Source organism: Ornithodoros turicata, chromosome 9 (genome assembly GCF_037126465.1).
Source record: "Ornithodoros turicata isolate Travis chromosome 9, ASM3712646v1, whole genome shotgun sequence".
NCBI classification, from domain to species: Eukaryota; Metazoa; Arthropoda; class Arachnida; order Ixodida; family Argasidae; genus Ornithodoros; species Ornithodoros turicata.
The window spans coordinates 2,079,685-2,100,673 of NC_088209.1; the positions used below are offsets into that span (position 1 = coordinate 2,079,685).

General features: G+C 45.9%; 1 long non-coding RNA gene across 1 annotated transcript; it reads right to left on the reverse strand.

The window, feature by feature from the left end:
• Window positions 1–646: 646 nt before the first annotated feature.
• LOC135368062 (uncharacterized) lies at window positions 647–1,002 on the reverse strand. Its single transcript, XR_010414653.1, has 3 exons — window positions 931–1,002; window positions 797–849; window positions 647–695 (listed from the first exon to the last, which is right to left on the reverse strand). It is a non-coding gene; the product is annotated as an uncharacterized LOC135368062 (long non-coding RNA).
• Window positions 1,003–20,989: the final 19,987 nt, after the last annotated feature.

Sequence of the window (20,989 nt, forward strand, 5' to 3'; positions counted from 1 at the left end):
TTTTATATTAACTTGTCACCCCATAATAGTGACGAAATAAGAGACGCTCATCCACGCAGTGTATAATGTAATATAGTGACAGTGCATCCACACGGACAATAACGTTACATCACTAAAACACTTTTATTTTGATAGCTTAGCTAGCATTGTTGCAAGACTCCCCTTCACTCTGACTGGGTCCGTCGATGTCTTCTTGCATGCATAGCCTGTAAAGTGGGGCAGCATTAAATAAACATATAACGATCGAATGCCGTGTGCTTACATAACTTCAATACAAGTCAATTCTCCGTCAGCGCTTTCAAGCGCTTGCATGAAACATGAACAAAACAGCAGGGTGAAAGCGCCGTCCGCATAGCACGCAACTATCAACAAAAGAACTTTATATGATGTACGTACCAATCACAGCGTCTACCCTTGTTTTGTCCAGTGCCGACCTTGCAGGCTTGTCCTTGTGGGCGTTGCTCTGGACACCAAAAAGTGTCTTCCCCACAAGCTCATCAGGGTGGAACACTACTCGCATGAGGGACCTGGAAAGCCTGGGCATTGCGGATGATAGTTAACGCAAGATGTAACACAGATAAACATGGGACCTGGGATACTATACCGAGGTCTTACCTTGTTCCGTCCCCTCTTGCGCCGGCCTCCACCCTGTGCAGAATCCCGGCGTCCACAAGGACGCCAAGTCCAATGTCAACCTTTGGGCATAAGGGTAAACCGATGAGAAAAGACATGTTCGGATGCTGGAATATATCATTAAAAGCTGGACTGATATCATTAAAAGTTATGTGGTACTAACCTTTCGGGCCGCAACAACAGACGCCGTCTGTTCCATGCGCTCTCGCATTCGTCCTGCATGGAATATGAGAATTAAATGCCTAAAAGCTAAATGTAATGATTCTGCTCTTAGTAAGCGGAACTTTTGAGACATACCAATCTTGTTTCTCGACTTCTGTAGTTTCCTGCTGAGAGTTGCGTTCTCCTCCTCCAAAGCACTGACCTTCCTCTTGTTCTTCTCACAGCGCTTGCACTTGTCTTTTGGCAAATGCTGCGTTCAGAAGTTTGTTCGCCTACGTAATCCTTCCATAAAAAAATAGAAAAAAAAATAGCGACGTGCCGATAATGCTGGTCGCTTCCGGGAAGACAATGCACACAGCTCTGCTGTGCGGTCAGTGATAGAGAGTTGGTTACCTGATCATAGCTACTTCCGCACGCGTCTTCAACGACTTGGATCGCTTTTAGCACCTTCAATCGTTTCCGTTCCAAAACGTCGGCATCACCTAAAAAGATACAGAAACATCGTATAAGTCCACGCTATACAGCTAGAAAACTTCAACTCGTGTGCTCCATTCTCTGGTGACACATACATATTCCCCACAAAAAAAAAGGGGGTCGCTTCCTTGTAGCTTCACCATCGGACTGCTCTCCTCCTCCAGCGGGGAGGCATCTTAAATACTTTCCCCGAAACACACTTGACTACAATATGCATTATTAAGCAATAAACCTTCATATCCCGCAATGAGCACTTACCAGCAGCAACGATGAAGGCCTCTGTAGGCTCTTCCTCTAGGTCCCATCGCATGAGGAGCTTCTTTCCCTTCAAGTTTACGGCGCTGTCCGGGTTGTGGATAAGCTCCAAACCAATGTCCACGTCCACTACTCGTTCAACTGGATAGACGTCCATTAAACTGATTCCTGGCCATTTTACCAACACGAACATTTTTTTCCGGAATCGTAAAATGCAGTGACGCCGAGCCGCGTGAAAACTGGAATATGAAATATGGCGGAGCGCCTGTCAAACTTTCAAACGCAGAATGACAAGTGTCAATGGGTTAACTATCCGAAGCAGCAAAATGTACTGAAACTCGAGTGCAATGGGCCTGTTGCTCTGGGCCAGGTGGCGCGAGTGAGCAGCAACATCAGCGCCCCAAATCATGCAACACTCCCCAGTTTAGCAGACGACGGGGCACTTCCAAGTACACGGTTTCGAGTTGTTCGCGCTTTTCAAGAAGCACCGCTTTTTCTGTTGATTTCCTACAGGTTTTGTAGCTTCCTTGGCACCATACCGTTTGACACACCGTGCAAAACCCGCTGATGGAACTCCTTACTGTTGGGATCCGCGGCCGTTTGGGCCCGAAATGGCGCTGTGTAAACTTCAGTGCAACAGCCCTATAGGGGTGGACGGTATGTGTCTTATCAATGTTCTTTAGTTTCAAGAGTATGTTCAAGGCCTTCCATCTACCCGTCCACCCCTACTGCACTCGACTTTCAGTACATTCCCAAGCAGCAAAATGTACTGAAAGTCGAGTGCAATAGGGGTGGACGGGTAGGTGGAAGGCCTTGAACAGACTGATGAAACTAAAGAACATTGATAAGACACATACCGTCCACCCCTATTGCACTCGACTTTCAGTACATTGTGCTGCTTGGGTTGTGCTGCTTGGGATAGGTCGACCGGTCATCCACGTGTCAGAAAACTTGGCCTTGGCCTTTGTGATCGCTTATCACATGTGTTATTCCCTCGATGTTTGCCGTCGGGGACGACAAGGAATACGGAGAAGAGTTAGCTTGTGTTCTTTATTCGTGAACTGAAGTGTTTTTGAGGGAACAGAAACTCTGCCTGTCATATTTTCGCCGAATATGTGAACTGCGGTCGGCGATCGGGACGATGCCAAAGCAGAGATATCGGACGTGGGAACTAAGCACAGATAACCATGTGTCAAGAAACACGATACAAAAATGGAAACGAAGAGGCGTGCAATTCGAGGAGTACTCAAGATTCTGTGTCCCTGGCCCTACTTCTTCGAACAATGCCACCAATGGCACCACTACGGGATGCGAGGTGACAACATCCGAATCAGCGCCCGCCTATCCTTTCCCGAGCTCAAGTGATTCCAGTTCTTGCAGTGCAGGCTCAACAGAATGCTTCTCAAGCTCCACGTCTGTTTTCAAAGATCGTCCGGAGGACAATCAGCCGTCGGTAAGCCTATTTGATATGCTGTATTCTTGTTTATGAATGCACTGTTTGCTTACGTTTCTAAAGTGTTCACTGGAGGAGGCGTTTTATTTAAACTCATACAAGTATTTATTCCTGCATTCCAAAACAGTAGCCACATTTACGAACCAAATTCACGTCACTTGCAGGTCCTGGATAGTTCAGATGCTTCCAGTGAAGAAACAGACGACGACATCTCGACCGCGCCTTCGTCATATTGCGATGACAGCAGAGCAGCAGATGACAGCCAGAAGCTTGTAAGGAACTTTTTTTGTGCCTGGTGGGCATTCCAAACTTCATTTGCATAACTGTGCTCAAGAAACATACCTGCAGACAGCCCTTCGCTGTTTGATGTTTGAGTTGTACCTCTGTAAACATTTTAGAATGAGAATAGTGGGGGCATTGGTACCTTGCAAACTGATATTTCATATCAGAGAAATACAATGTGTTGTGTTGTTCTCTTGTTTCCTGGCCTCACCTTCTACTATGTTAATTGATATTTCATAATCTGCCTCTGTTCCAATGTATACAACTGACAACTGGAAACTATACTTTCTGGATATGCAACTTTATGTTTGGGCTTGTGAAGCATAGGCGGCGAGTTTACATTTATAGGTTTGAAACGGCCAGAGTACATGGTGCGCTTTCCGTTTTGTGATTCAGTTGTGTTATAGACAGTGTCAAGTGTGGGTGCATGAACCTCTCAGGGGGCACACATTCTGCCTCCCCTCCCTGACAAATGGAAAATAGAAGCCTATGAATTGTGAAGTGTCATGCAGCCAGTATATAATATTCTTATAGTACTTGTGCTAGACAAAGATAGGGGTTAAAATGCGAGTGAGTTTTACGTTGTTGACATGCAGGCACTATAGGTTGTCTTGCAGGCAGGGCAACAAAAACGTTGAGACGTTGCTCATGTGGTAAAACAATTTTCATTTCCAGGACAATCCACTGTATGATGGCTGTCGTCTTAGCCAAGGTGCAAGCTTACTGCTGATTATGGCACACATCCTCAAGTACCACGACTCGAAAGAAGCTACAGAGAGCTTGCTGAAAGTGATTGAAGCCCATCTGCATGAAAGAACTGAGTTTCCATCCACGAAGTACCTGTTTTTTAAGTACTTCGCTGCAAGTAAAGATTTGCTCCAGCCGCATTTCTATTGTACCTGCACGAACTATCTCTGCAGAGAAACGTCAGATGAATCTCTACCTCACCTTGGCCTGAAGTGTCAGCAGTGCGGAAGAGAAAATAACAAAGAGGAACTGCTTTTGTCGGGCCAGTATTTCATTTTCTTAAGCCTCGACGTACAGTTTCGTGATCTCATGGAACGGAGCGAAGGCCTCATTAGGCCGCGTCAGCCAGCGACCTATGATGTGGGAGATATCATGGCCAGCCCAGGATACAGGAAAATTCCCCTTCAAGACAACGACATATCGTTCACCTGGAGCACGGATGGCGTGCCAGTCTTCGAGTCGTCTCAGTACAGCATTTGGCCTCTGTTGCTCGAGGTGAACGAGCTGCCATTCCGGGAACGAGTGAATAACCAAATACTTGCAGGACTTTGGTTTGGATCTCAGAAGCCAAACATGAATAGCTTCCTGAAGCCCTTTGTTGAGGAAGTCAATGTGCTATCAAGGAATGGTTTCACATGGACGACACAGGCTGGACAGCAGAAATGCTCAAAGGTGTACCCAGGGCCCTGTACTGTGGACAGTATTGCAAGATGTTCAATGCTAAACATGTCCCAATTCAACGGAAAGCACGGGTGTCCCTGGTGTGAGCAGGAAGGAGAAGTCGTTGGAGTTGGAAATGGACACGCAAGGGTGTACCCTGTTTCTGAAGAGCAAATGGTGGAAAGAACCGAGGAAAGCATCAAGTACCACGCGAAAAAAGCAGAAGAGAGCGGGGCACCTAGTATTGGTGTAAAGGGTGCAACGGTTCTCTTCCTTTTGTCATTCTTCAGTATCACGTCATATTTTGTTGTGGACTATATGCACGCTGTGTGTCTTGGTTTTGTCCGAACCACTGCTTGCACGTGGTTTAGTGCGAAGGATCCGCATAAGTACAACATCGGAGCCAAGGTTGAAGAAATTGATTTAAGACTCCAGGGACTTAAATCAGTGTGGGAATTGTCCAGACTTCCACGGTCTGTTAGACTGTGGAAATACTGGAAGGCTTCGGAGTGGAGAAACTTTCTGCTGTTTTTCTCGCCCATTGTTCTGAAGGACATCCTTCCCAAGAAGTATTATAAAAATTGGCTTAAGTTTGTGCAGCTAATGCACATCCTTCTTGGTGAGAAAGTCTCTCTCCACAGGTTGCCCATTGTGCGACGTGAACTGGTCAACTTTCTTTTTGAGTACCAGACATTATATGGCAAAGCGAAAATGACTTACAATGCTCATCTTCTGGTTCACATGGTGGACAGTGTCCGAACGTGGGGGCCATTGTGGGGATACTCCTTGTTTGCTTTCGAAGACATGAATGGAAGGCTTCTAAAGTGCGTACAAGGAACTCGCCATGTAGGAACACAAGTGTGTGAGAAATACTTGCTATCCGTCAACCTGCCAAAATTGTTGTCAAATGACACAGCTCAACAGGGACATATAACAGAACTTCTCGATAGCTTTATGAAAAGTTTCAGACGCCACAAATTTGTTGCACATTCTGCAGGTATCCTTCTCTATGGCAAAGGGAGATTGGAAGGAACAGATGTTGAGTATAGAAAGATGTCTCTTGGCTCCCTCACATTCTGTGTGGAAACTCTGGACAGATCTTGTCGGTGGAACTCTTACGTGTTAAGTAATGGCGTATTGAGTAGGTTGACCAAAATAACAGCATCTTGCATAAAGCATGGGAACCTACGTGACTGCTGCTGCTGCAAGCATGTTGTATTACAGGGCAGATCATACAAGACAACAAGGAATGTACTCTCAGTATTGCCAAGAGAAATTGAGTGTGGCATATTGTTTGAAGTTGAACCCACAGATGAAATAGTGGACGTGGAACCGTCTTCGCTGAAAAAATGCGTGTTTTTAAGTGTAGGTGGCAAAAGCTTCATGTGTGTACTCAACGACAAGCTTGCTATTGAAGCCAACTGAAGATTATCCCCGTGTACTTGGACAGTACTACCCCACTCTGGCAGTGCTTTCATCATCTTTGTACGGTTAGCTGGACATTTGCCATTAGCGCTGCCACCCATCAATTGTGTATTAAGAGTTGATGCACAATGCAATTTCACAGAGCATGCATTCATACATATTAATTGTATATAAGACTGACTTGTATGTATTGGCTCCTGTATCAATGATGATGGAACATAATAACAGCTAATTGAATTGTTCTGCAGTAGTGCTAAATTTTTGTGAGAAAACCCACGTTCCGTGTCACAGCCACTACACAAGGAAATCGAAAAAGAAACACATGTGTCATGAACAAAAGCCATGCCACACTTGTCGTTTCCCTAAGTACACCGAATAAGTACAATGGCCATTAATAGGAATTCCACACACGTGGTCGTTCTAATTTGGTTTGTTATAGGCAATATTTCCCTGTCGATCAGCAGATGTCGTGGTAAAATATGCTTGTAGTCGTTGATGGCACTTAACGACAGAGGTAGTTCAACTGTTCCACAGTAGTGCTAAGTTTTTGTGTGAAAACCCAAGATCCGTGTCACAACCATTACACAGTAAACACCAAGTAAAGTAGGACGGCCAATTAAGCTCCATACATGTGGTGGTGCTGATTTGATTTGTTAAAAGCAATATTTTAGCAAGCAAAGCAAAGCACAAACAACCTAGTTTTATATTCTATTAGAATTTTTAAAATTAAAAAGCATGTCACACTGAGCCAGGGATATTAAATATATCACCTTAGAATCAAAGAAAAACAAACTTCAAAGGCGGTCAATAGACGTCCTTTGGTCGAGCTGTTTGGACACCGGGATAAAATGAAGTACAAACGTCGTCTATAGACAATAATTGGACATATGTCCAAAGGAAGTCAAAGTGCAAAGGAAGGCCAAACGAGGCAAAGGACGACCAAACGGCGTCTATTGACGGGAAAAATTCATTTTCGTAAGGGAAGTTACTTCCAAGTTACTTCGGACAAAATAGCACTACACAGATAGCGTGCGTGAGCAACCTTGAATTGCCTGTGGAGGAGTGCAACACGCTTAGCTTTTGTTTGTGTCCAACAATTTGAATGCTTTGCATCTTACTCCCTGTGGGTGCACTGTTCAGATTCATTTCAATGGCAGTCGTTCTTACTTCCTGAATAGATTACTGTCATTGATTCAATACCACGTTTCATGCCATAAAATGCCATGAAAGAACAGGAGAGAAAGCAAGAAAATATGTGGACGTGGGTGAAGAGCAAATTAAAAGTAATTTGGCACTTGGCTTGTTAACCTGGCAAAGTTACCTGAAAAAGAAACGAGTTCCTCTGAAAGTTACCAAGGCGCAAAAGTACCGAGTTAAGTTAAAAGTTACAAAAAAAGGAACCTAGTTACTTGTAACGAGTTACCTCGAACTCTGGATTAAATCACATCACTGGATGCTCTCCACTTCATGTCAAACGTAAAGTATAAAATGACACGCAGTAATTGTGAAGTACCTCTGTGCTCGGTGGCAGCTGGGCCACAAAGTAGAAGTGTGTCGTCTTCATGTTGGTGCCGCACCGATACGCCTCCTGCTTGGATTTCTTGCACCTTTTGTGAGGATGAAAAAAAAAAGCCTTCTGTGTTATGCATTGAGTTGCATGCTATACTATAAACCCCACTCAAATGATGCCTCTGAAGCTGTTCAGGGTAACAGCACGACCTTACCAACCTTACATTTATGTAAGAAGGGAGTTGCCTCAGGACAGAAGCTTTTTCGGCTTCTGTCCTGAGGCAACTCCCTTCCTACATCTCTACCGGTTCGCTGGATTTCTACCCATTTACATTTATGTAAGTTGCTCTTGCCCAATTTTCCATTTTCAAGCCTGTTAGGGAGACACCGTGATTTTCAAAAAGCTATTGTGACAGCATAAGTTCATCTAAGCTCATACCACTTCATAAGTGAACGTCTTTCAATAAATTTTTTGTGAACAAAGCTATCTGGACAGCCAGGAAAGAGCACTTACAGAAACTAATTGATGAGCGCGTTCAACATTTTGTTCTTGGGCATTGTGGTCCTCCACTTCATCAACAACGACGGTCCCCTCAGGATAAGAGTCAACCAAATCAACATCTTCAGAAATTGAAATTCAAATTAATTAGAAAAGTTTGCACGTGATTGAGACTGTTTCCTGCCTAAGGTTACAGAAGAATCGGTTGAGGTAAGCTGTCCCTCTTGCTGTCCAGCCGAAAGTACACTGTCACTATCATATCTGAAAGTACAATAACACGACGGTCACTGTAATTGCAACACCTTATTGGAGCTTTTTTTTTACGTGTGGGAATATATCACTGGTTTATACTAAGTACCAATCAATCATATTCTGTATTTTCAGCACATAATAGCCCTTTTCATGTCATGTCAATTTGCAGCATGGCTTGTGCCTATTGAACATCGCTTCACGTTTTTTGGTGTGTCGGGCAAAGTGTGTAGGATGAGAATGCACGCACTTCCTTACATGAAAAGTTAAGAGGGCTCACCTATTAGTCAGGCGAAAGTTGAGATGAGGCATTACTTGCAAAGCTCGCTCCGATACCGGGTCACTTGAGAAATTGGCTGCCCCACCACCGGTGCCCCTCCAAGACTGTACATCCGCAGCTTTATCCTTCTTCGCCTTGGCCTTTATATTTTCCAAAAGCCTTCTTAGCTGTTCCACTGATCGTTCCTGCCCGATACCCTCGGCGTTGAACTCACTTGTGAGACGCGTCCATACTTTTGCTTTCGCACAGAGGGACGCGCTGTCGTATCTCTTGTTTTCTATTGTCCCCTTATATTTATCCACGAGTTCGAGCAACGTCTCACGCTCCTCAGCAGTGTACTGTGCACGAAGACGCGGCTCCATTCTCGACAGAACCCTGGAGTCACAACAACAACAACTTTTTCAAACTGAAGCCAACGATAGAAAGTCAATGCGGCGACGTTGAACGCTGAACGCTGAACCGCGCAGTGGACGTGACGTAGCGGACGCGCCGTCAGTTGATTGGCTGTGAACTGGTTGGGGACCAGTTCCCGCCGGTTTCTCCAGCCCTTCACTCAGGGAGCGTCGGATGCTGTTCGGGAAACACAGATTCCACTGAGGGAATGCCGTCCCTCAGGGCGCCCGTAGCCAAGGGTCCCCTGAGGGAAGTTTGGGAATACGGCCCTTAGCCTTGTGCAACCCTTCTCCTGTGCAACACTTTGCATGTACACGCAGCGTTGATGCATGACTAAATGTTGCAGAGCATGTGTCGCAGGTAAATGTTAATGACTTGCCTGTCTCTTGACTCGCACTCTGGGCTGAAGGTTGCTCAGTGGATCGACCGTCGGTAGTGATTAGCGCAGAACTATCGAATAGTGCTTCAGTAGTAGTTGTGCTGATTTCAAACAGTGTATTTGAAGAGGTGCAACGTGAAGGTGCTTGATCACAAGTGTCACTGGGCTCGTCCTTAATATGAATCCCACCTCTGCTTTCTTTTGCTCCTGAAATCGCAGAAATCGGGCACTGAGAGCGTTGACGATTTTCTGGTCAACTAACGTAGGCATAGCATTTGCTCACAGAACTAAGGTACAATATCATAATCAAATATGTCATATTGGAGCCGACATTATTTATGAAAGAAGGAAGCCCGACAGTCACCTATCATCTTGTCAAACAAATCCAGCACTCCAGTTAAAGTAGCGCAAAAGTCATTTTTAACATCATGTGCTCCTTCCGTAAAACTGCTATGTAGCAAATAAAATCCACTGTGACAACTATTTCACCAAAGAGAGTCATAACCAGCGCAGAAACTGAATACAAAGTACGCCACAAAAGGCGACCTTGGTGGAGAGCAGTACAGTCAATCCTCGCTAATATGACCAAGGCCGTTCCCGCGGATTTCGGTCATAAAGTGAATTGTAATATTAACGAGGAACATAGATGATGCTCCAGGTAAGCCCTCCATCAAGGGAGTCTGTTTGAGTGCCTCATTTATTGAAGATGCAGATATTGCAAGTACACGATTTCAATTCATTTTACGTGACCAACACAACTTATTATGTAAGACTTTGCCGGCTGTGCCGATTCTAAGACTTTGCTGTCTCAAACAGTTTATTTCTGTTCTATCCTCTACTCAACCTCTCTTTTCCCTCTTCTTCTCCGCCCTGCCGGCGCTGCTCACTTACATATTATTTACATCCTTACAATTTATCGACGAAAGAAACCCGCTAAAAGCGTCTGTTCTAAAAACGGTCAATGTGTAGGATTTCGGCTAACTGAATTGCACTGGTGATGGTGAATACACACCACGCGCGTACGTCATCCCTGGACCACTGAACTTGTGGGTCAGGAGGATGACTCCGTAAAACTGGTGTCGTGACTTTGGCATTCAGCGCAGGTGTGTCTTCCTGGAGCTACTGGACTTTTGGGTGAGGAGGATGATTCGATCTGTGGCGGACTGTCACAATAACGGGGGCAGAATACATGCGTTCGCCCCAGATCATCCACGAGATGTTGGTCTTAGTCGGATTATCGAGTTGTCATAATAACGAGGGTCCTTTACACAAGATCTCCATTGGGAAGAAACGGTGCCCCAGAAAACTGATCATAAATTGAGGATGTCATAATAACGAGTGTCATATTAACGCGTATTGACTGCATACCAGCATGTGACACTGTGTTGACGCTCCACCGTTCGCGCTCGCTTATTGGTTCAGGGTATTGTCTTCTAGTATGTTTCTCAGGGCTGTGAAGAATCACTGCCCACAGGGGAACCCCAGCGGGACAACGAAACCTTTTACCTGACCTTACATCCATACCCTTAAAAAGACGGGCGAGTTTGTGCTGGGGCACTTCCTGGGGGATCCTCGAGCTGGTCGCGGATCGTCGGCATCACAGGGAGGGATGCACGTATGGTAGTAAATTGTTGCTTCTCTGCTGTTTGAATGGCTGTTTCGTACTTCCTCCGGCGAGGCGAACGAATGCGGAAGGTCCCAGGAGTGGGAGTCCTGTGTCCAGTTGGGCAGGGGCGGTAGTTTTCCCACAAACAGCGCCCGACGTGGGGCCCGAGTCCGTTCGCTTGGAGGGTACCCGTATAGCATATGCCACGTATGTTGGTGGTTTAAGCTGCAAGTTGTTTTCTGCGTTGCTAACCAGTGTTTCTTACCATGTTTGTTACCCGTGACCAACATCCTCCCGGTCAGTTGTAAGCTGTTATGCGGCTGCGACTTTGGAGCAAGACAGGGGCCCCCGCAGTTCCCCGGCCTTGCTCTAAAAGGACGCCTGACTTGGTCACAGTAGTACCCGCAGGGCTCGTTCGCGAGTCCGACGTATCGACGGCGTCTGTCCTTTAGCTCCGCACAGGTTGGCGTCTGCAGTGCACGCACCATGCCGCTTGACGCCGCGTTGGCTCCGCCTCCGCTATAACTGGACTTTCCACCGCGAGCTTCAGCTGTAGCCGAGGATTCGTCATCGCATGACTTTCAGCAGCGGTTGACGAACGAATTCCCCTTCCCGGAGTACATAGCCTAAATTCACGTGAAGCTGCGTAGGTGTACTAGCACCCTAAGAACCGGCGCAGAATTCGTTCAGCCCACAGCCGTTGTGTGGCCATTCCGACCCCACTGTACTTCACGCGCACGGAGGCGCACCGGCGATTCGCCAGTGCCCTCGCCCGTAGCCCTTCCTTCGAGTCTTCACTCCCCTTGTCGGGAAGTCGCAGCGCAGGAAGTTTGTACTACACAAGGCGTCGTCCTATCAAAGCTCGAATACCATCGCCGTTCACGCCAGATCAGGCGGTAGAACCGAATTGTATGTGTTCGACGGGGATCAATTTCGGTTGGACACTGACGTGCAGCTGGAGTCGCGACCGATACCATGCTGCCTACAGTGTGCGGCCTTGCAGGTTGCGTAGGTAGTCGCCAAAACGTCGGTCACTAGGACCTAGTGCTCCTGACTCGCCCTGGCATCCAGTTTGCTGTCATTCACACGACCGCGACTTCGTAGTCATTAGAGGGCTCGACAACCCCTCTTCACCGGGAGGTTCCTTCTGGCCACTCTCCTGTATTACCTTTCCTTTTTCATGTTAGGCGTCCCAGCAATCTCGAAAACCAGCAAATTCTCGCAGCAGGAGGCCCCTACCACCACGACCTCACACCAACCGTTGGAACGCTCCGGAGGCAAACTCTACCCAGTCTTCCGCAGGTTCTGTTGGACCGCGTCAACGTCACTCAAGAGCAACGTGGACAGTCATACACAATGGCCACCCATTCTTCTGGGCCTCCCGGTCTACGTGGGCATCCCAGCCATGGCCCGTTAGGGGCATGAACCCCTCCTCAGTCAAAAGATAAATTTTAACTTTATGTGAGAATCTTAATACTCCACTGGCTTGGTTGGTAGTTTACCAAATTGCACGTGAAGACCGGGTTGGTATGTCCGTAAGTTCGGGAGGTTAATGGACCACAAGAAGCGTTAACATGCATATATTCCGACCAGTATAAACTACGGCAGTTCATCCAACATGGCTAAGATAACTAGCTGAACTAGCGCCGTTGCCAGGGGAATGGCGAGAAGGAGCCTGGGGGAGAGGGACAGGAAGCCGGCAAATAGGGAACGCGACGGGACGTTGTCCTGGAGGCAAATGATGTATCTGTACTGTTTCGGGAGGAGCCTCGTTTGGTTGAAAAAAGGTACGAAATAAACCTTCGTTTTGCTATTGAGTTGGCACGGTGCTCCTTCATGGGCCAGACGGGCGAGCACGACCCCAAGAGTGGGCATGGTTCCCACAACGTCCATTGCCGTTTACCTTGAGAGAAGGCGTGGCTCAGGAGTTTCAACTCCCAGGGAGAGAGGACATCCTCGTTTCCAGAGAAGTCGTCAGCCCGGGCAGCACCCATTGTTCCTGTAGCCACGAAGGATGGACGTGCACGAATATGTTGCGGTTTTATTGTCACCAGAAACACAGTGGCCACGGTCGAGAAACAATCCCCTGTATTGAAGAGTAGTCGCAATTTTAGGAGATGAGAAGTTCTCAAAATTGGTCTTAAGAGACGCATACCAGCAAGTAGTTCTCGATCTGAACACAAGGAAGTAGTGACCACTTCTATAGAACTGTTCTTATGCACACGGCTCCCGTTCAGAGTGGCCTTCACACCTGCAGTGTTCCAACGTGAGGTCGAGAACTTAATTTGTGGTCGGCCTCATGTAGCAGTTTATTTCGATGACATTCTTGTCACAGGTGGTGACGGTGCTGACCTCCTGCGTAACCTTCGTTCGGTGCGTAACCGTCTTCACGACGTTGGACTGAAGCCCCAGAAGTGTCAATTCTTTGTGCCTCAAGTCGAGTGCTTGGGGTATGCCATCAGCAAGGAAAGGTTGCCCCCGAGCAAAGACGACGTCGCTGTAGTTCTTCAAGCTCCTATTCCACGAGACTTAAGCGAACTTCAAAGCTACTTGGACCTAATTAATTTCTAGAGAAGATTTCATCCGTAGAGATCCACCATTAGGTCCAGGAGAGCAAGTCTGCGTTGGAGACCTCCTCGAGAGTTCAGCTTCGGTTCCTGCCTGTGTTACGGGTACGCCAAGCAACTCCTCGGCACTGGTCCGCGTTGACGATCGCACAACGTTGGGGAGTTAGAACAACGACCACATTTGACTAAATCCAACTGTCCCAGGTACATCAACAGTTGACGCAGTAGAGACCCTGGTTTCCGACGCTGCTGCACCGATGCAGGCATGAGAGGCACTTGAGGAAAATTCGTCAGAAAATCAGCTAGAGACACAGCAAACTTGGGTCTGGCTTCATCTACAGTGCCTGTGCAGGACAGTTCAAGAACTGTGCTAGTGCAGACGTTTCTACAGGAGTCAACAGTCTACCAAAATTGCGACGTAGTTCGCAAAGACGTAAACCAGTACAACGGTACTCTCCATCTTAATGCTGGTGCGCAATTCTCACGTACTGGTACTGTGCTTTTTCTTGACTGTGTTTTAATCGTGAATCGAAATTGCTAAGTAATGTTAACAGCTATGTTTAAGTACCACGTTTTCTATAACAAACACACAGACTGTGGGGGATTGAGTTGTTACAAGTGTTTAGTTACATGCTTAAGATACCAGCCCTGCCGTTTCGCCGACTCTCGGCACGAGATGGCGCCGGGGTCTAGACGGCCACGAGATGGCGCTAGAGGCGCCGGGTGCCCAGAGCCGTATATTAAAAGAGAGTCTGGCCATTAATGGGTCATGCCCATACCTTAAGCTCCACCCACTTTTTCAGCTTTCTGACCAATAGAGTCTTGAAATATCGGGCGCTATCAATCAACCTATCCTCACTATTTGTCCCCCTATCCAACATGGGCAGCGCCATTTTGGGTGGCAAGTGGATTGGATGGGATTGAAATGGATACCTCTCGCTATCTGCAAAACTAGTGGATTTTTGGTGCAAACTTCATGAACGCCACCTAGAGTGCATGGGGAACGTCGAGAGTCGTCGTCTGCTTCCGTCGTTGTACCGCTGCCGGCAGAACCACTTGCTGGGGGTACATTCTGTCGTCGGTACGATTTTGAAACAAATCTACATGAATAGTTGGAATATAAAAGGCAAGAATGATTATATCCATGAAATCCAGCAATTAAATATAAGATTGTACAGCACAGTGCCGTTTTTTGTTATGATTTCGTTGTGATCGCCGCGATCGCCGTGTTCACTAGGCCTAACACCGGCGACAAAACGTATTATTTTCGGTTAGATATCGATGGATGAGCACCAGTTGAGACTGATTTCCAAGAAACGTATATGAGGATGTACATTTGCAGCGTAAAATCGGAGTCGTCTCTGAAAATTTTTTGTCACGAAATCCCCGCTTCACTGTGTTTGTTTTCGTAGCCATTTTGGGTGGCAGTGAGGTGTCATGGCGACCCCCTTGATAAAGAGCAAACCAATCAGTGGAGAGAAACTGTGATTGACAAGTCGAGCCTCTTTTTGTGACTCCTCCCAATGGCCAGACTCCCTTTTAATATACGGCTCTGCGGGTGCCCAGAGCCGTTTATAGGGAGAGTTTGGCCATTAGGAGGAGCCTAACTTAAAGCGCGTCATGCGACGTCATGGCTGAACGACCTCCCTCGTCGCGCTCTATTGTTGTCCCGTCGTCAGCTGGTCACCGACGCCATATTGACGCTGATCGTTGTTTACAATCCACGGAGAGAAGACTCGTGCGAACTCCTTGCTTCGAAAGCCTTTCGTCCTTGAACTCTTTCAGTTCGGCAACAAAGCCCCCCTTATCACTGGCGCGAGTGGGTCATAAGCCGGTTATTCCTGTAGATTACATTCAGCGCGATCACGAAGCTGTGGAGTAGCTGGAGGACAGCATCAATATGGCGCGGACTAGACGGCTGATAAGCGTATTCCGCTCGGATTCAGGCTTTTTGGGCGGCGCAACGATGACTCTGACGTCAAAATAGGCTCCACCCATGAGGCGGCAAAAGATCAAAGAATGGCCAAACTCTCCCTATAAATGGCTCTGCGGGTGCCGTAACCAGTACCGTTGTTCAGGAAGCGCGCAATACATCGCTGGGGCATGTAGTTCCAACAACACGCGTGACCTTGTTGCATTTGTTCGGATCGACAAGAATGTACGGCTAATCTCCTAAGAGGGGTTCTTGAAGGGAACAACAACAACAACTTTATTTTTTACCTTGGAGAGTGGGGAGTTTCATCGCCACAGGCGATACTCTACCCCATTGCTGGTTCGGATGGGAGGAATAAAATAACGAGCCCCTTCACAATAACGATCGAAGTCCGATGGTGTCGAGAAACAAGGGAATACATCTTTGCGGGACAAATGTGTCTGTGGTTTCTTCCTTGGTTCGCATTCTGTTCGACTTCTGTATCGTCTTGCTGCTTTTGACTTACACCGTGCTCCTCACTAAAATCTCCCGGCTGGATGACTCGAAAACGGTTCATGCTGGCGAAATAATTTCTTTTGGGTTGGTATTATTGATGCACAGGCTACAAGATATGCCGTGTAACGTTCATTTGCATACTCTCGCCAATTAAATAAAAATTAACTTATGAATTTCGCATGCGATGGTCTCCGAGCGCCTACCCCATGAAAGAATACTTTCAGGAACTACATTTTAGCGACAATTAGAAATCGGCACGTAGTGGCTAACATGGCTAGCGCGTGGTCCGCCAATTTAGTAGAATGCCATTCGGTCGAACGCTGTTTGATTGAAGACGTTTGGTCGAACGCCACTTGGTCGAATCGAAAGACACTTGATCGACGCGTTCGTTCGAAAAGTGTCTGGTGAAAAGATCTAAAGCTTAATCCCACCTTCTCGAGAGTACCTTATTTATTTCGATGATTTAGCAACAGCAAAAACAAAAGGTGCGTCGGTAGAAAATCATCTGCGGTGTTTTCAGGATCCGTGACATTTGATCGGACACCGTTTGGTCGAAGGTCGCTTGATCGAACGCGGGACATTTGGTCAAAAGCCATTTGATGGAACGCCGTTTGATCGAAACAGCAGCGGTCATTTGACCGATTTTTCATTGTTCACGCACACTTCAATTAGAATAGGCGAGAAGCAGTTTGCACTGAAAGACCTCACAGAAAAGAAATCCTCTCGTGTAACGTCATGTGCACAGTGTCTGTGTATTCCATCATTCTCCTACGTCCAAAAGGAGAAACATGCAGCCCGTCAGGTGTTGCAGGAATGGGTGCTCTTCATCAACAAATAGACCGCATGATTCCACAATAATTTCCATCTTCTCTTCCAGCTTCACAATTGCTAATATTGGCCACATTGCTCTTATTGCCACAATTGGTTAATAAGACAGAAAGCGAGAGCTTGTTCAGTGTATATTAAGAATTGAACACCATCTGCTTACCAGAGAATTAAGACGTTATCTAAGCGCGTTCGCAATGTTGTACGAGAAGAGAAGAGAAAGTATTTTTCGAAGTTGAAGCACAGGCTGAGCCAGGGCAGCAAAGAGCTCTGGAAGTATGTAAAATCAATCAGCAAAGTCCAGAGTGGCATTTCTGTGACTAAGTTCAATGACAGGTTCATATCAAATGACCCCGACATTGCGTGTGTTATTAATGATTACTTTAGGTCTGCGTTTTCTATTAACGACAACATAAACTGTCCTGCATTGAACATGTCATTAGAAACCCCCATGCAGCCTCTCAGTCTATCAAAAGACGGGATATGTTATCAGCTACGCAGCCTGAATGACAAAAAAAAAAAAAAAAGCCAGGGTCCTGACGGTATCTCCACCGTTGTCTTGAAAGCTTGCTCCGCCAACAGTGACGGAGTACCTTTTTATACATATATATATTTTATAGTCGTTCACTTGAGACGGGCAAGGTACCGTTGGAGTGGAAGTGCGCAAATGTTGTTCCAATATTCAAAACAGGGGACAAAACATCAGCTGAAAATTACAGGCCAGTTTCTCTTTTGTGTATAAGCAGTAAGGTTTTAGAGCACATTATATATTCTAACATTATAAATCATCTCTCTATCAACACTTTCTTTTCTTCAGCACAGCATGGCTTTCGTAAGGGTTATTCGTGCAGCACACAGTTGGTATCGTTTTACCACGACATCGTTCTTAATTTCGATAACCAAATACGAACAGATTGTGTTTTTCTAGATTTTAGGAAAGCTTTTGACACTGTTAATCACCACCCTTTGAATGTACAAATTAAGCCTTCTCAATTTAGACCCGGTTGTCTTAGACTGGCTGCGGAATTATCTAACAGATCGAAAACAGTGTGTTGTTACTAACGGGGCGAAGTCGAATGTCGTTGATGTTACATCAGGAGAACCACAAGGATCTGTATTAGGGCCACTGTTATTTTTAATCTATATTAATGATCTTGCTAACACTGTAAGCTCCCCTATTCGATTATTATCGGACGACTTCGTAATTTACAGGGGTATCAAGACTGAGGACGATGTTAGCATCCTTCAGAGGGACCTTTTGAGTATCGAAGCATGGTGTATATATAATGACTGGGGAATGGTTTTGAATGGACGTAAATGTCAATGTATAGCATTTTCACAAAAAAAAGCGTACTAGATTATAAGCTGTGCAACGAAATACTTCAGACCGTAGATAATTACAAATACTTAGGTGTTTTGATTAGCTACAACCTCAAATGGGATAAACACGTTGAAAAGGCTGTTAATAAAGCTAGCAGAACGCTTGGATTCCTTCGAAGAAATTTTAAAGGTGCTCCAAGGGACATGAAAGAAATTGTCTACAGGTGTTACGTGCGACCATTATTGGAGTACTGCAGCACCGTTTGGGATCCCGTCGAAGTCGGACTAAGCCGCAAAATTGAAAAGGTACAAAACCAGGCTGCCAGATTTGTCACCAATACTTACTCCCCTTATGTGAGGTCTGCTTAACTAAAGTCCATCCTGGGCTGGTCATCGCTGGAGAGCCGCAGAAAAATAGCTCGCTTGAAGCTACTTTATGACATTTATCACAGCTTGTCGGGTGTCTCAGGTACTCTGTACCTGCAGAAACCTTGTTTCCTTTCAGGTCGTTTGGACCACGCCTATAAGATCGAGCCCTATCGCTTTCGAACATCTACTTTCAAACAATCTTTTTTTGTCCAAACAATAGCGGATTGGAACAACCTTCCACGTGACCTTGCTCTCTCTCCTTCCAGTGAACTGTTCTCGAAGAAGTTACATGAATTCCTTTCCCAGCAAAGTCTGTGTTAAATTATGATATCCTTTATGTTTGGTTAGCCACGTGTGTGTGGTCTTTTGTGTTGATGTTCTATGTATTCCTCTCTCCCCTGCATAATTCCACGACTGTCGAGCAGCGGGGTACTTAAATAAATAAATAAAGCACACTTCTATCACGTAATAAATATTGATACCGCTACCACACAGAGTCAAGATGTATTTATTTATTTATTTGGATAATACTGCCGGCCATCAGTTGAGGGCCAAGGCAGAGAGAGCGCAAGGAGCAACATAGGGAGACAGCATCAATTTGGCTCGTACAGAGCCTAACATAACGAAAATAACACAAGAAAACAAGTGATCGCCTAATTCAACATGCTTATCTGGCCAATAACTGTCTTAGAAAAAGCTGCGGAGCCAGGAATGCACGTCAATTGTGTGTGAGAGAGAGATTATGGGTTTAATGGCACAAAGGCAACAGAGGCCATAGAGCGCCAAAACTATGGTGAGTGTGTGGTGGTGTGAGATGATTATGGGAGAGATGATGTGAGAGACAGTGTGTGTGGTGCGTGGTAGTTAAAAGCTATCTACAGGTATGACCGATGAGATGGACCAGGATAGGAGAGAGAGAGAGATTATGGGTTTAATGGCACAAAGGCAGATAGGAGAGAGAGGAGAATGACGATAACAAGTGAGTATGGCAGTTAAAAGCTATCTAAAAGTGTGAGCGATGAGGTGATCCAGGATGAGATATTTACATGAGGAATTCGGTGATAAAGGATAAAAGCGGAGCAATGCTTCACGTCAACTGTGGTGGTAGCTTGTTCCATTAGCGAGTAGTGCGAGAAAAAAAAAGAACAATTGAACAACTGCTTTCTGCAACGACGTGTTTTTGCCTGGTGGTACGACCCTCGTTGAATTTAAGACCGCTTTTACCATGTACAATACTATGAAAAAAATGAAGACGCCTTACTTGTCTGCGGCAGGTTAAAGGTAACAGGTCTGATGCTTCATACAACGATGTGACCGAGGTATCTCTCCCGTACGAATTATATACAAAACGCGAGGCTTTTTTCTGGACAGGTTCCAGACAATCAATTAGGACTTCCGTAAATGGGTCCCACAAAATGTCGGCATATTCTAGAAGTGGACGTATTAAAGTTTTGTATGCTGTCAGTTTAGTCGCAGAACTACAATGACACATATTTCTTTTCAGGAACCAGAGCTTGCGTGACGCTTTGGCAACAATATGATCAATATGCACTGTCCAACTAAGGTTTGACGAGAGGATGACGCCCAGATATTTAGGTTTGGAAACCTTTGTGAGTGGAACGCTATCTATAACATAGGAAGACAAAATTGGTGATTGTTTCGTAGACACAGTCATTTGTACACATTTTCCTACGTTTAAATTCATCTGCCATGAGTCGCACCATTTAGAAACAGAATCGAGCGCAGCTTGCATACAGTTCTGACCAGCACTATCAGACACTCTTGTGAATAAAACACAGTCATCGGCAAAAAAAGCGACACTGTACACCTGGATATGCTACGCATAAATCATTGATGAAGATTAGAAATAGTAGTGGCCCCAGCACAGAACCCTGTGGCACTCAGGAAAGAACAGGCAAATGCGAGGATACCTCATGGCCAATACTTACAAACTGTTTGCGGTTAGTGAGGTAAGAATCAAGCCACCTGACTAGACAATCGTTATCCAATATATATCTCAGTTTAAACATCAGTTTGCGATGCGACACTCTATCGAATGCTTTTGTAAAGTCCAAAAACACAACGTCAACTTTGCCGTCATTGTCTATTGCTGAGGCGAATTCATGAAAGGTCACGGTGGGGTATCCCCTCCGGAAACCATGTTGAACACTAGAAAAAATTACACATTTTCGAGGGAAGTCACAATATGCTTAAAAAGAAAGTGTTCCAGGACTTTGCTGCATGAACTTAGCAGTGAGACAGATCCGTAGTTACTCAAGCAGGTTTGGTCTCCTGACTGGTGGGCACATGGGCCTGATGGGCACAACCCCTGCAAGTTTCCGGTCGTTCGGGACAGTTCCAGATTGCAAGCTGTGAGAATATAGTACGTACAAAAACTTGGAACACCACTCCGTATACATGTGCAGGAAGGCATTAGGTATGCCGTCTGGACCATATGATTTTTTTGTGTCGAG